The sequence below is a fragment of the Triturus cristatus genome, chromosome 6, assembly GCF_964204655.1.
Source record: "Triturus cristatus chromosome 6, aTriCri1.1, whole genome shotgun sequence".
NCBI lineage: Eukaryota > Metazoa > Chordata > Amphibia > Caudata > Salamandridae > Triturus > Triturus cristatus.
Genome location: NC_140589.1, coordinates 1,604,304,917 through 1,604,319,211, shown reverse-complemented (window position 1 = coordinate 1,604,319,211; position 14,295 = coordinate 1,604,304,917). Strand labels below are relative to the sequence as shown.

At 46.1% G+C, this 14,295-nt stretch overlaps 1 protein-coding gene across 1 annotated transcript in view; it reads left to right on the top strand.

Annotated features, from left to right (window-relative positions):
* MSH2 (mutS homolog 2) overlaps positions 1 to 14,295 on the top strand; it is a 576,743-nt gene that overhangs the window by 286,799 nt on the left and 275,649 nt on the right. The gene's annotated exons all lie outside the window — the stretch shown is intronic.

The following is a 14,295-nucleotide window of genomic DNA, read 5'->3' as shown; positions in this document are numbered from 1 at the left end:
ACTGTAGTATTTTGAGGATAGATTATTCCGGTAGCTGCTGCTTGAAGCTCGGTATACATGGCAAGAAACATAGAGAAAATGGCCTTTCATGAAATAGCCATCATGTTGAATCCTTAGATGGGGTCGTGCTACATGGTGTTCACAAAATGACACCCACTCTATCATCCGATGAAATCTTTTTTGTAAGATAGATGAAAGGCTCAAGATAAAGAAAACTCATTGCACTTCTAAGACTAGTCATTATTGCTAGGGGTTTAAACACTACAGGGTAACAGTCCAGCTCACGTAAATTACCTAGATTCCAAGCTGTACTTTCTGAAAACAAAGTACTGACTGAGACAGCTATTGAGTTAAATGAATTCACTGTGTGCCTTCTGGCATATAAACCAAGCACTCTCGTCTGAGCGATCAATGCACGCCATGGATCTACCCCTGGTTCTGCTCCTTCCTCTGCACGCGACTGCAGTCATTGAAATTTACAGTGTCAAGCATGAGCAATCGCCCTTGTGTCCATTCACTGAGGGTCTCCTTGTACACCGACACACTTCTCAAGGATTTGCTTGCTTCTGTGTTAGGGATGTTGATGAGGACCTTTAGGGGTTGATAACAAGGACTGTTTACAGCAAATTATTAGAGGTGGACAAACCAAGACATTCATATAAGGAGCTGAATCATGGGTCTGCCTCAAGCACGAGCCAAGTCATCAAAAGATTCAGCATGTAAATGATACAGCAAATTTCTTGTAAAATATGATAAAGACTCTGAAATTAAAAAGAGGCTATTCGGGGCGTTTCCAACCACCATGGCCAGGTTGACATGATCCACGGAGGCTCTGGCAACTACCCTACAGATCTACCACAATCTGATGCCATCCTCTTGATTTACCGCCTTCAACGGAATGTTGATAATGGGCTGAATTGGATGGTGTGATTAGTGCACCGTTTCAGCCCCATTATTAGTTCTGCTGCAGCGGCTCGAGAATGCGTCCTACAGCGATGGCCGACACGCGACGTGGCGGTGAGTCTATGTCTCCCCTGGGCTCTCAAATGCCCTTGACTGGAGCGACGCTCCTCAACAACACACGTCTTGCCGGGGTAAGGAGAGCAGGGTATGGTCCCTTGGCATGGGGAGCTGCTTTTTATTCCCGGCCCCTTCGGCCTGCAGCAAGATGACGACCGGGAACCCTGCCGGCATTGGGTCCTGGCTTGTAAGGAGTGGCCTACGGATCTTGTACACTGCTACAGCCAGACTCTCGTCCTCTAAACACAGCCCCTGCAACAAGAGTGGCTGTGAGGAAGCAGAAGAGCAAGCCAGCGCTTCCTTCACGTCGATGTTGTCTCCCGACCTGCACGCCTGCATGTGTGAGCGCTGACCTGCTTGCCTGTATCGCCCTGCAGCAGCCACCGGAGGGTGTCTTTCTGTCATCTCCAAATAAGCCCTGTTTTCTCACTCACCTTGCTTTGTCACTGGCAGAAATGAAGGCTTCTTGAGTGGGGTGAAACACACTTGGTCATTTCTACATAGTGAAAAGGGCATGCACAGACTGTAGTCTATTTTCACCTAAGGGAGATTTTTCAATGTGCTCCTCTTATCTGCTCCTGTGACCCTCAGATTTGGCTGTGACACTAGTGATTCATCGCCCATTCTCAACGCATTGATGCCCTGTCATCCTGGGTCTGTTCGACCTCTTGGGCAATATTTGTGGTGAATGTTGCTTCCCTAAGACATCTCACATCGCACGACGCAGCTGCCTATTTCCCGCCAAAGAAAACCCAGCCTAACAGGGTGACTAATTACTTCACCCCATCAGAGACAAGAACACCAAGTACACAGACATCTACTGGTGATCCCTCCCCTGATGCGCAAATGGCCTCAACGAAGGAGGAGCTCCTCTCTTCCCTATGAGACTTTAAAAAAGAAGTTTCAGAAGAACTCAAGGTTGTAGTCTCCCTCCAAGCAGATGTCGACTCTGTTGGAACATGCCCATTGGATTTAGAAACAAAATGCCAAGACTTGGACCAACGCTTCAGAGTGATAGAGCATAATATGGAACAGCTTCACACTGAACTACAAACTACTTTTCTCAAATGTGAAGACTTGGAAAACCGATCCAGGTGAGTTAATATCTGTGTGAGTGGCCAGATGATGATGATGATAGAGGATTTATATTGCGCAAGACAATAACCCGCAGGTATCAAGGCGCCTAACAAAACAGGGATAAAAAGAGAGGAAAACCTTACACATAGGCTTGCAAGAAAAGGTGAGTTTTAAGGGCCCTTCGGAATATCTGTAGGGAGGGTAGGGACCTAAGATCCAAAGGAAGGTCATTCCACCATTTAGGCGCCAGGGTGGAAAAAGCCCTACCACCCCACTTGGCTCTTCGTACACGGGGGACTGTCAGGAGCAATTTCCTGGAGGAACGCAGATCCCTTCCAGGTATATAGTGGGAAATGATGGAACCAACTCCCATGTCGCTGTTCCTTGCAATGACAGTGTAGGTCATACATAGGACTTTAAACTGAACTCGGTGCTCTACCGGTAGCCAATGCAACGTTTTCCTGGCCAACGTGGCCGAGGAGCGTCTTGGAGCATCCAGAACAAATCTGGCTGCGGCATTCTGGACTACTTGCAGGCGCTGCAGTAGGCTCCTATTTAGCCCCGCATACAGCGCATTACAGTAGTCCAGTCGCGAGCCGATGAGAGCGATAACTATCTGCTTTCTGGACTGCATAGAGAGGTATTTCCTGATTCTTCGCAGGGTATGGATTAAGCCCCAACAGGTAGAGATGGTTCTACTAACCTGACCGCCCATGTCCAATGCAGGGTCTATCATCACCCCTAAATTCCTAGCAGATGTCGTGGGGGAAGGACACACCCCGAGCGAGTCAGGCCACCAGCTGGCTGACCAGATGTTCTCGTTCCCTCCAAACACCATCACCTCAGTCTTCTCCCCATTCAGTTTAAGTGAGTTCTGAACCATCCACTGGCCAACTGCCTCCATACAGGATCTAAAATTGGAGGCAGTAGGTACATCTGAATGGGAAAGAGAGACGAGGATTTGGGTGTCATCTGCATAGGAGACTACCTCCATCCCGAAAGATCTAATTAATCTGGCCAGTGGGGTCATATAGATGTTAAATAGGGTCGGGCTAAGAGCCGACCCCTGCGGGACCCCACATAGCACCGGTTGGGATGGAGATAGGAACTCCCCCAGCTTGACTCTTTGTTCCCTTCCTTCAAGGAAGGAGGTTAGTAAATCTAAAGCTGCGTCCCTCACCCCCACTTCCCTCAGACGATATGTAAGTACTGAGGGGGAGAGGGTGTCAAAGGCCGCAGTTAGATCTAACAGGACCAGGAGGGTGGTCTGGCCCCCATCCACTCTAGTGCGGATCTTATCAAGCACAATAGTGAGGGCCGACTCAGTACTAAATTCCCTCCTGAATCCATGCTGGGAGAAGTCCAAGCAGCCCGAGCCTTCCACAAAGGCAGCGAGATGCTTGTTAAGATGTGCCTCAAGCATCTTTGAAGGGGCCGGAAGCAGTGAGATAGGATGGAAGTTTTTCAGAGCCCCTGGATCAAGGGAAGGCTTCTTTAGCAAGGGTCTAACTACTGCGCTCTTCCATTCCGGGGGAAAGACACCGTCCCTCATAGCTAGATTCATAATTTCTAGTAGGGGCGGTAAGAGGGTTTCCCTACACTGCTTAATAATCTTCAAAGGACAGATGTCTAGTGGAGAGCCAGATTTGGTTTTATTAAGCAGGATCTCCAGATCCTGTAAGACCAGCGGGGGAAAGAAATTCAAAGTGCTCGATGGAAAGCTGTCTGAGGTGGTCCCATTCATCTCAGCCGGAACAGAGGACCCACTAATCGAGGCACTTTGTATCTCAAGGGCCCGGTAGATATCCTGTATTTTGGTGTGAAAAAAGAAGGCAATTTTGTCACACAGATCTTGTGAGGGTACAACAGGGTCAGGTGTTTGTAGGTTGACTAAAGAGTCAACGATTCTAAAAAGCTCCTTCGACGAGGAGAGCGAAGTAGTCGTGGCCACAAAATAATCTTGTTTGGCCTGCACAATCTCAGCCTTATATTTACTAACTAAGAGTTTGTGATCTTCCTTGTTCTTGAGGTCCCAACTTGCATGCCAGAGCCTTTCCATCCTCCTCACTTCTTGCCTGAGGAGTCTGAGGGATTCCGAATACCAGGGGGCAGAGGGTCTTTTCCTGGCTCGACGGCGGGTCTGTAACGGGGCCAATTCATTCAGGGCCTCGGTGATGACCTGTTCAAAATGACCAACCGCGGTCTGGCCGCTGTCCAAGCCTACAGTGGAAAGGCTGACAGCCCATGGTGAAAGCGAGTCATTACTGATGTTCCTAAGATTTCTGCCAGCTCCCACTGTATGTTTCCCTATTTTACTTCCATCCATCAGAGGGCATTCTAAAAGAAATGGGACCGCAAGATGATCGGACCAAGATACCTGTACCGGATCCTTGACGGTCAAACGATGGTCATTAGAAAAAATGCCGTCTAGAATGTGACCTCCACGGTGGGTAGCCCCGCGGACACGCTGCGTGAGTCCACAGGACGCCAGGGCTTCAGTAAGACAGGAAGTATCAGATAGGTCAGGCCGTTCTAGATGATAATTGAAGTCCCCTAAAATGGAGAAGTTGTCTCGACCAAAGTAGGGTTCCAAAAGCTGGAGGAGATTGTGTAAAATCAATCCTTGGACCAGGAGGTCGGTATAGAAGTATTCCATTAAAAAAAGAGCATTGCCCTTCCTTTACCATAAAGTAAAAAGCCTGAACGCCATCCGGAAAATCAAGTAGCGGTACTGTGTGACAATGCAAGTGATCTTTAAAAAGGATAGCTATCCCCCCTCCCACTCGACCCTGTCTATCCAACCTGGCCAGGCAATACCCTTCCGGGACCGCTTCAATCAGATCTGGACCAGATGAGTCTTTAGCCCAAGTTTCAGTAATAAACACTAGGGCAGGCTTTCTATCCAAAACCATCTCCCTAAACATTATTTTATTTTTGACCAGGGAGCGGGCATTAATCAGGATGCCTTCTACTCCCGCTATCTTGGGTCTGAGAATGGCAGGGTGATTGAGTGAAGGATGGGGGGGAACCGAATTTCCAGGCATACGCGTGTGATAGCAGCCACATCGTCGGGGGCGAAGGAGGTCGTCCGGTTCATAAGTATGCAAGCACCTCAGATGGCGTGGTTTGAGGCGAAGCATCTCCTGATGCGTGTATCTCTATGAGGAGGCGACGACCTCGTCTGAGGCCGGAGCCCAGCCGCCCAGCGCGTCCTCTGCGCGGACGGGCGCAGACGGGCTGGACTCTGGCGTGACTCCGGCGTCACTGTGGCGTCCCCGATGCGCGTACACGCTGCGCGTCATACCCAACTAATGAAGTAGGGCTCTGGCCAGGCCACGTGACTGCTCCAGCCAATGGCAGGGGAGTGCTTCTTAGACCCACCCAAGATGGCGCCCCAGGTTAACAGAGCGCGGGGACCGGCCCGCCCAAACGGCGGTGGAAGCAGCAAGTTTTATAGTGCAGCAGTGCGGTCCGGGACAAAGGACACAGGTAGGGGCGACAATGAGAGATCAGGGCTAAATCTGAGCTAGTGACGCCGACCAGTTAAAACCAGGGTAGAAATGCGGCAAATTATAACAAAGAAAACGACAAAACGGGGACTTTTAAAATTCACCAGGCATCTACCAGAAAGCGCTATGTGCGAGGCAATAAACCAAACGGGAATAAAGCTCTCTCCTACCCACCTTAAATACGCCCTCCAATTACAGCCTCTGGCCAGTCCACGTGACGGCTCCAGCCAATGGCAGGGGAGTGCTTCTTAGACCCACCCAAGATGGCGCCCCAGGTCAACAGAGCGCGGGGACCGGCCCGCCCAAACGGCGGTGGAAGCAGCAAGTTTTATAGTGCAGCAGTGCGGTCCGGGACAAAGGACACAGGTAGGGGCGACTATGAGAGATCAGGGCTAAATCTGAGCTAGTGACGCCGACCAGTTAAAACCAGGGTAGAAATGCGGAAAATTATAAAAAAGAAAACGACAAAACGGGGACTTTTAAAATTCACCAGGCATCTACCAGAAAGCGCTATGTGCGAGGCAATAAACCAAACAGGAGGAGGGAGCAGAGGGCCCTTGCCTAGAGGCCTTCATAGTTGGTTTGTTTTCTGATCTACTTGTCGATGACCATCCAGAGGTACAACTGAAAAGGATACATAGAGTGGGCCGTCAACTCGCAAAGGGAGGGAGGTGGCCTAGAGACATTCTCGCCAAACTGACCTCTTTCAAAACCAAAGTACTGATCCTCCAAGCGGCTCATAGACGAGACACTGTATCTCTTTCCAAGGAGCAACATGTTCCCTTTCCCAAAACATTGCTCCTGCAAATCTAACGCAACGCCAGCAATTTGAACCGTTCACAGAAGCTCTATGCTGAGACTCTGTTAAATACAGGTTGTGGGAAACTGGATTTTTGTAGAAGTACCCCCCACTTTGTGCCTGGTTTTTGATGCAACTTTGACTGAGGTTTACTGTGTCCCTAATAACCAGATTCCCAGCACCAGTGTTCTTTCCCTAAAACTGTAAAATTGTTCCCCTGATTGGCAAACCTTTAGCACCCTCTAAGTCCCTAGTAAATGGTACACTGGTACCTAGGGCCTGAGGTACTAAAGAGGGTCTCTAATGGCTGCAGCACAAATTGTGCCAACCTAAGGGACCCTCACCAAGCACATGCACGATTGCCATTGCAGGCTGTGTGTCTTGGTGCAGACAAAAGTTAGAATACAACATGTCACTACCACTGCATATGATATTTGTAAGTCACCCCTACAGCAGGCCTGACAGCCCTAAGGCAGGGTGCTTAAAAGGATATTTTAGAACATATCTGCCTGAGTAGATATGCCCCTGTGTTGGTCAGCCCTATTGCTTCCAGTGCAAGTGACCAGGGAAGCCATCTTAAACCACGTACTGGACACTGGTGAAAACGAGTTCCCCAGCTACATGATGGCTTTACTGACCATAGGGAAGTTTGGTGCCAAACGTCTTGTCATGATAAACGCACACTGATGCCAGTGTTAAACTTATCAAAACATACACTCAGCGAGCATTTTAGAGGTGCCCCCTGAAACCCTACCAGCCTCTGGTGGGCTTGCTGACTGGATTCTTCCAGTCTGCCTCTTGAGACCAGTTTCCGACCTACTAGGGTGAGATCCTTTTGCTCTCAGAGATCAGAAACAAAAGCCTGTCCGGGAAGAGGGTGTAACACCCCTGCCCACAGATTACCTGCTTTTCAGACTCTTTGGGCTGGCAAGTTTCAAAGAAGTATGGAATGTGAATCTGGCTCCCCTCACAGGACAGGAAGCCACCACCCCTGTCCACAGCCCCCTTGGCACCTGGACCACCAGGACAATTTGCTAGTCAGGTAGGCGTGCCACCCCTCAGAAATTGGTCACGTAGGGACCCCATGGGCCAGTAGCCTAATGCCCCTAAACTCAGTATTTAGATGAGTCCCCAGTAACAGAGAAGCAGATCCTGATGACCTAAGAAGAGAGGGGATACCATAGAGCCACAAAACTAGAGGACGACTGAAGAGAGCACCTGACTTGTCCCCAGCCCCGCCGGTCTGTTTGTAGCCCTTGTCAAAAACTGTGTTAAAGTCAACTCGTCCTGAAGCTATGACACCAGAAACTTGGGAGGACTGCCTGCCTTCAACAAAGACTCAAGACCTCCCGTGAACAGTGGCCCTGTTCAAGAAGAAAATCCAAAGATAGGACTCTGAGGCCTCTAGAACAGCCAAAATCCGACACCTGAAGCAAACACTGCACCCGTCGCCCCCGGCCCAAACTGAAGAAGGCTAACAGGCCTCCTCAGCCCTCCAGGGCCCGAGTCCATCGTGGTTTCACCCCTCCTGGACTCCCCGACGTCACCTGCAGACTCTGCACGCAGGCCACCTCGACTGCTCCGGTAAGGAAAACCCAGCGCCTAAAGACACCTCTGCAGCCGTCGACCCTGGGCCTTGGAGAAGAGGAACAAAGCATTGTGAGGCTTGAGCTCATTTGCTGGTTCAGCCCGACTGGCTTCCTAGCCAGAGCCTGCAGCCCCTTTTTACAGAGACTGAAACACATTGGGTTCCCGACGTTGATTTGCACCCGGCAGCATGCATGCCGCTGGTGGTGTACTGTTGGTGCTGCCTTGGACCTTGCCCACCACCCACTTTAACTCCTGGAGATTGGTCCTGTAAGTTGATGTACTGTATCTGTTTGCAGAACTTGTTCTTCCTTCCATAGGATAACATTACTGAACTCAGAAATTGCAGTGTCCACTTATTAATGTGAAAATAATTTATATTTGAAAACGATTTTCTCTGATGCCTAAACATAAATAAAGATACTTGCTGTTATAGAATTGGTGTGGCTCTCCTTCTTGAGTCTTGTTGACATTTATTGATCATTCTGTGTATTTGCAAATGTCTTACACTCCTTTGTGTCAAGTCTAAGGCTACTCGACGATACAACCCCATATCAGAGGACTTTAGGATTGCATAGCAAGCCCTGTTCATTAGTAAGGGAAATCCTGGACTCTTTATGTGATATATCATTAATCTGATATCTCGTGTAAAGAGCCAGCTTCCTACACCGATGGACTTATCCTTTTGGCATTGCATTTGAGTTTCACAATAAGCTTTACCAGACTTGACCATATTTTCCTTAGCCAACTCTTATGACAAACAGTTATAGCCATTACTATACATCCCATTAGTTTTTGGGACCATGCCCCGGGGGAGGTTGTCCTAGATTGGCAGACCCCGCGCTACACCTTTAGTAGATGGTTCTTTACTAACTTATTTACAAGGTATTGTATATTTTGAGACAAAGTCCATAAAACCACCAGATAATATTTCCAATTGAATAGACCCAAGGAAACCACTCACTCAACAAACTGGTACGCCTTCAAGGCTGTTATTCGGGGGGAAATGTTTGTCTTTGATGACCACCCTGACTCACCAAAAAAACACAAAGGATAGCTGGCGTTGGAAGATGAACTTCTCCAAGCTGAAAGAGCTCACAAGGTAACACCCACTCTTCTTCTCCATAGGAAAGTTACAGCTTTATGGGGAAAAGTCAAATCTATTTACACTAATAGGGTGTAATTGACCCTTCTCCATCTTAAAAAGATCCACTGATGAGCAGGGCAATAAGATTGTTTCGCTCCTGGCGAGACAACTAAGATCCAAACAGGAAAAAGAATGCATAAGTCAGATACAAGATGGGTCTGGAAATGTACAGCATACAGGGCAAGGGAAAGCACAGACTTTGAGATTTCTATGAAACACAGTATATCTACGAAACAATGGATACTGCGGAACAGCAAGCCTACCTGGGTGACTTTGTCTTGCCTCAAATTTCCCCAACTCTTAAGGACACCTTAAGCTGCCTCATAACTAGAGAATAGGTATAAACATCTACAGACACTCTCAAACTCCATAAAGCACTGGCCCGGACAGATTCAAAGCCCAGTTTTATAAAACATTTAGTTTAGATTTAGTCCCTTATTTAACTGAGCTTTTCAACCATATTGCAGATTCCCATGCCATCGCTCCCTCAATGGGAGAGGCCCTGATCTCTGTGATTTCAAAGCCAGGGAAAACCCCCCAAAATTGCCTATCTTACCGGCCAATTGCCCTATTTAATCTAGATGCTAAACTATACACCAAAATACTTACCAATAGTCTAGAAGATATAATGCCTAATGCACCCGGACCTATCTGGCTTTATTAAAGAGAGGCAGACCCATGATAACCTATGATGGGTGGTCCCCCTGATTGAGAAAGTTACTAAAAAGAACATCCAATGATACTACTGGCGCTAGACGCTGAGAAGGCTTTTTACCACGTGGACTGGTCCTTCCTCTCTCATACCCATTGCCTTTTTGGGGAACATATTATTGCTATGATACAGGCTAACTATGCATGCCCCGGCTGTAGGGTGCTAGTGAATGGGACAGCCTCTGAATCTTTCGGTCTGGCTCGAGGGACAAGACAGGGGTTCACTCTTTACCCTTTACTTTTGCCCTTACATCGGACCCCTTGCTGCAAAGATACATGGTATTCCCTCTATTCATGGCCTTTCCTTCAGCTCAGTTAAACACAAGATTTCTCTGTTTGTAGATGATATCCTTCTGTCTCTTACTTTGCCCCCTAGCATCGCTCCCAGCCCCACTACGAATCTGTAGCTGGATTTCTTATTAATCTCCTTAAGTCCTTCCTGTTCAATTTGACGGTTCTAGTAGGAGAGATGGAGGAATTGACGACTGCCTCGACCTTTCCATGGGTGAAAAACTTACCTAGGGATAAAATCCAATCCCATGGTAACTCATCTATATAAAGCAAACTACCATCCCTTACTGCGCCAATTGAAAGTAGATTTCAAATATCGGCCCCTTTAAATCTTACCTAGCTTGGACTAAAAATGCGGTTAGGATGACAGTATTGCCGTGCATCCATCATCTGCTCCCGGGACTCCCTATCGCGATGGATATCGACTTTTTCTTTACTACTCGCTCCATATTAGCTAAATGTATTTGACAAAATCGCAGTGCCGGTCTTTTACATAAATTGCTAACACTTCCACAAGATCTTGGGGGTCTAGCCTTGCCAGACTTGTCTGCCTACTACAAGACAGCCCCCCACAGGTAATATCTAAATGGTCCCTCATAGAATCTGACAAACATTGGCTCCATGTGGACAGGGCGGTAGTCAGGAGGACAATATGGGATGTATTGTGAAAGCCCAAATATGATACCCACAATAGGCCTTTTTAAGCACCCAGACTGCCACCACATTAAACGTTTGGGATAGCTAAACTGAATCAAAGAACTTGGGGACCTTCCCCTCTTCCTACACGCCTATCCACTATAACGCAGCATTCCAGCCAGCATTAATGCCTTTATTGTGTGCCTTGAAAATAATAACGCGAATTTGAGAAAAAATTAGGCTGTTTCGTAACGCACGTGTTTAACTTTAGATTATCTTACCGTCTGGACATATTTTAAAAAGTGATAGTTTTAAAACGTAAACATTTGCCCACCTCCAGAGCCTTGGCAGTACTGACACGAGTGAACCAGGAGTTGTCAGTCCCGTCCTCTGTGTATGTGACCAGTATAGTTGTGTATGGATCAACCTAATAGTCTTTAAAACGATTCAGAAGTGAGGTTTTTATACAGTACAGATCTTGAAATGAATTTCTTGATGGTGGGCTAAGATTTAATGAATTTTTAAAACCAGGCATAGTGAAGTAAAGTAATTTTCATAGATTCACACAGTTTGGTTAAGTGGGTACACTGTAATTTGACTCCACCTGACGTAGTTGCATATCATACTTTTCAGCCACATGATGAATATCTCCTATGTCCATTTGCCATGCAAGGACAAAGCTTTGTGTTCAGTTGTGTCTTGACCTAAAGTAGGACTCTATGTTCAATAAAACAAGTAGAACATGTCAATTAAATATAGATAGATAGATAGATAGATAGATAGATATACAATCCCAAAATGTCTCACTTGGACAACATTAAGCGGAACAGAAGGTGTAAGATTGTTTTTGTTAATATCACTTCCTTCCCCATATTTAGCACAGTAAAGAGGGAGATGTTCAGTAACAACAAATACATTATTTAACACAGCATGGAGGACTCATTCAGATCCTCATTGAGACAGGTGAGTTATAGCTCCTCTTCACTATGGCCATGCTCAGCAGAAAAGCGCCGTTTTAGTTTCTGCAGGGTTAGAGGTGCTGCATCTAGCTTTATTATTGTCTTAAAACTGCATTACAAAAAGAGAAAAGTTAGTGCTTGGTATGCGTACCTGTGATCTCTTTTGGTTAGCCACCCCTCATGGTGTCGAGCCATACCTAAGCCTTGCTTGTCTTCACTATAAGCAATAACTCAAGTCAAATTACTATTATTTAAATATATCATTACAAACCTTCACCAAATCTGATACACAGGGTTAATTTCTTAGAGTCGTACTGTTGTACTGGCCCTCTCTGCTGGGAGACCCCCAAACGTTTTGCCTTCTGCCTTCCTGTTTTACTGAATTTGTTTTTGTTGGCCTTAGAACACTGTGCTTTTTACCACTGCTAACCAGTGCTAAAGTGTTTGTGCTTTCTCCTTCAAACATGGTAACATTGGCTTACACCAAAATGGCACATTTAATTTACTTGTAAGTCCCCACTAAAGTGGTTCTATATGTATCCAGGGGCTTTAAATTATATGCTAGTAGTGGGCCTGCAGCAATCATTGTGCCGGCAGACTTTTTAAACATCAGCCTCTGTGCATTTTTTAAACTGCTGATTCGACTTTGCACAATAACCTGTATGCCAAGCCTACAACTCCCTCTTAAATACTTATAGGTCACCCCTTGCGTAGGTCTCAAACAGCCCATAGGGCAGGGTGCAATGTATTAAAAAAGCTGGGCATGTGTTTTTAAGTTTTGCATGTCCTGGTAGTGAAGAACTCACAAATTCATTTTTTACTACTGTGTGGCCTACCTATTCTATAGGATAACATTGGGTTCCCTTATTACATTTAATATTTGGTAACTTTTGTTTGAGAGCAGGATAAAATATCATATTTGGTGTCAAAGGAATTGTAATTTAAAATCCTTTTTAATGGTAAAGTCTGTTTTTAAGTTGCAATTCTGAAAATGCCACTTTTAGAAAGATGGCTTTTTCTTTTCCTAGCCATTTGGTGCTCGTAGCCTGTTTCATGGGTCACATGACCAGGTGTAGTTGGCAGTTGGCCTTTGTGTATTCCTCCCAGACAACCAGACCGCAGGCTTGAGGGGGACGAACTTTGCACATCCTCACTTGCACTTCAAATACCCTGCCTCATTTCACGTAAAGAACTTCACACTAGCCTATATTGCTGCAAGCTAGACTAAGACCAGGACAGAGAGCCAGAAAATTCCAGACAGTTCAGTGGGGAAAAACTCCAGAAGTTTCTTGCACTTCAAAACCGGTACCAGATATAAAAATAGGACTCTCATATCCACTCTTCAGGTCATTCCTGATCCTGCTGAAGATTCAGAAGGACTGCCTGTTTCCCTGCTTCCAGAAAGACTGGCTTTAACTTACAGTAAAAAAAGAAACAGGAGTAGAGGTGGATGAGCCTATTTTTCAATAGTTTTGTGTAGATTCGTCAAACAGCATCAAAGGTTTTAGCAAAATGAAAAATGCTCTTCCTATGAAAACGCAGTATGATCCTATGGCATTTCAGATGAAAACATCCTAAAAGTAGTGCCTCTCTTCATTCTTGCACACAAAACTACACTGGAAAATGAAGAGAGGCTTCACTTTTCATCTGAAATGCCATTGGTTCTTATTGTGCAGTGGTAAGTCGCCACTGTGTAGATATATGGAAGTCGGTGTTGCCATAGGAAAAACGTTTTTCATTTTGCTAAAAACGTTTTGACGCCGTTTGACGAATCTTCACAAAACTTTTTAAAAAATAAGTTCATCCACCCAAACTCCTGTTTTCTATTTGTAACCATAAGTTAAAATCGTACTGCCTTACTTACTTGTACCTCCACTTTAACCTTTGGTTTTTCAGTGAATCAACGCTAATGGACATTTCACATAGCTGAACAACAGTAGCCAGTGGCTGAATGGGGCTTTTGAAAAAGCCCATTTCTGTGTATGTATCTAAGTACGTGGGCGATGACAATAGCTCTCGCCTACAGACCACTATAGCAGCAAGATTTGAAAAGCAGTCTTTGGGGAGTGGCTGATGCTCTCAATGCACTACTTAATTTACTTTATTATGTGCGAAAGCACGCGGTTTTTAATGCTGTAGTTCATAAGAAGGGCACATTGATGTTCTGAAGCTTTTGCCTAAATTTATTAGTGCGCAATCAGTTGGAGAGTTCATATTATGCTGCTAGGTGTGTAATGTTCCTTAGGATGGTCGGCCTTAAAGTTGTTGACACCGCTAGCAAAGCAAACAATCCATATGCATTTGAAATGTCACTAATTTTTAAGCTTCCTCTGTAAGATTTAATAACCAGAAGTCAGCCTGGAAGTAGGAGAGAAGCTCCAACCTATTGCAAGGCTGGTCCATACGCTATCCATATATCAAACTCTACACGAAGCTCGGTTTTTATTGAATCGGTGAGCTTGGGCAATGTTTCCCTGTTTTTTAAAGCCAAACAAACCGATATGCAAGTGTGCAGTTTTCGCTGATAATGAACCGTATGAAGAATAGGGCTGTAATGCA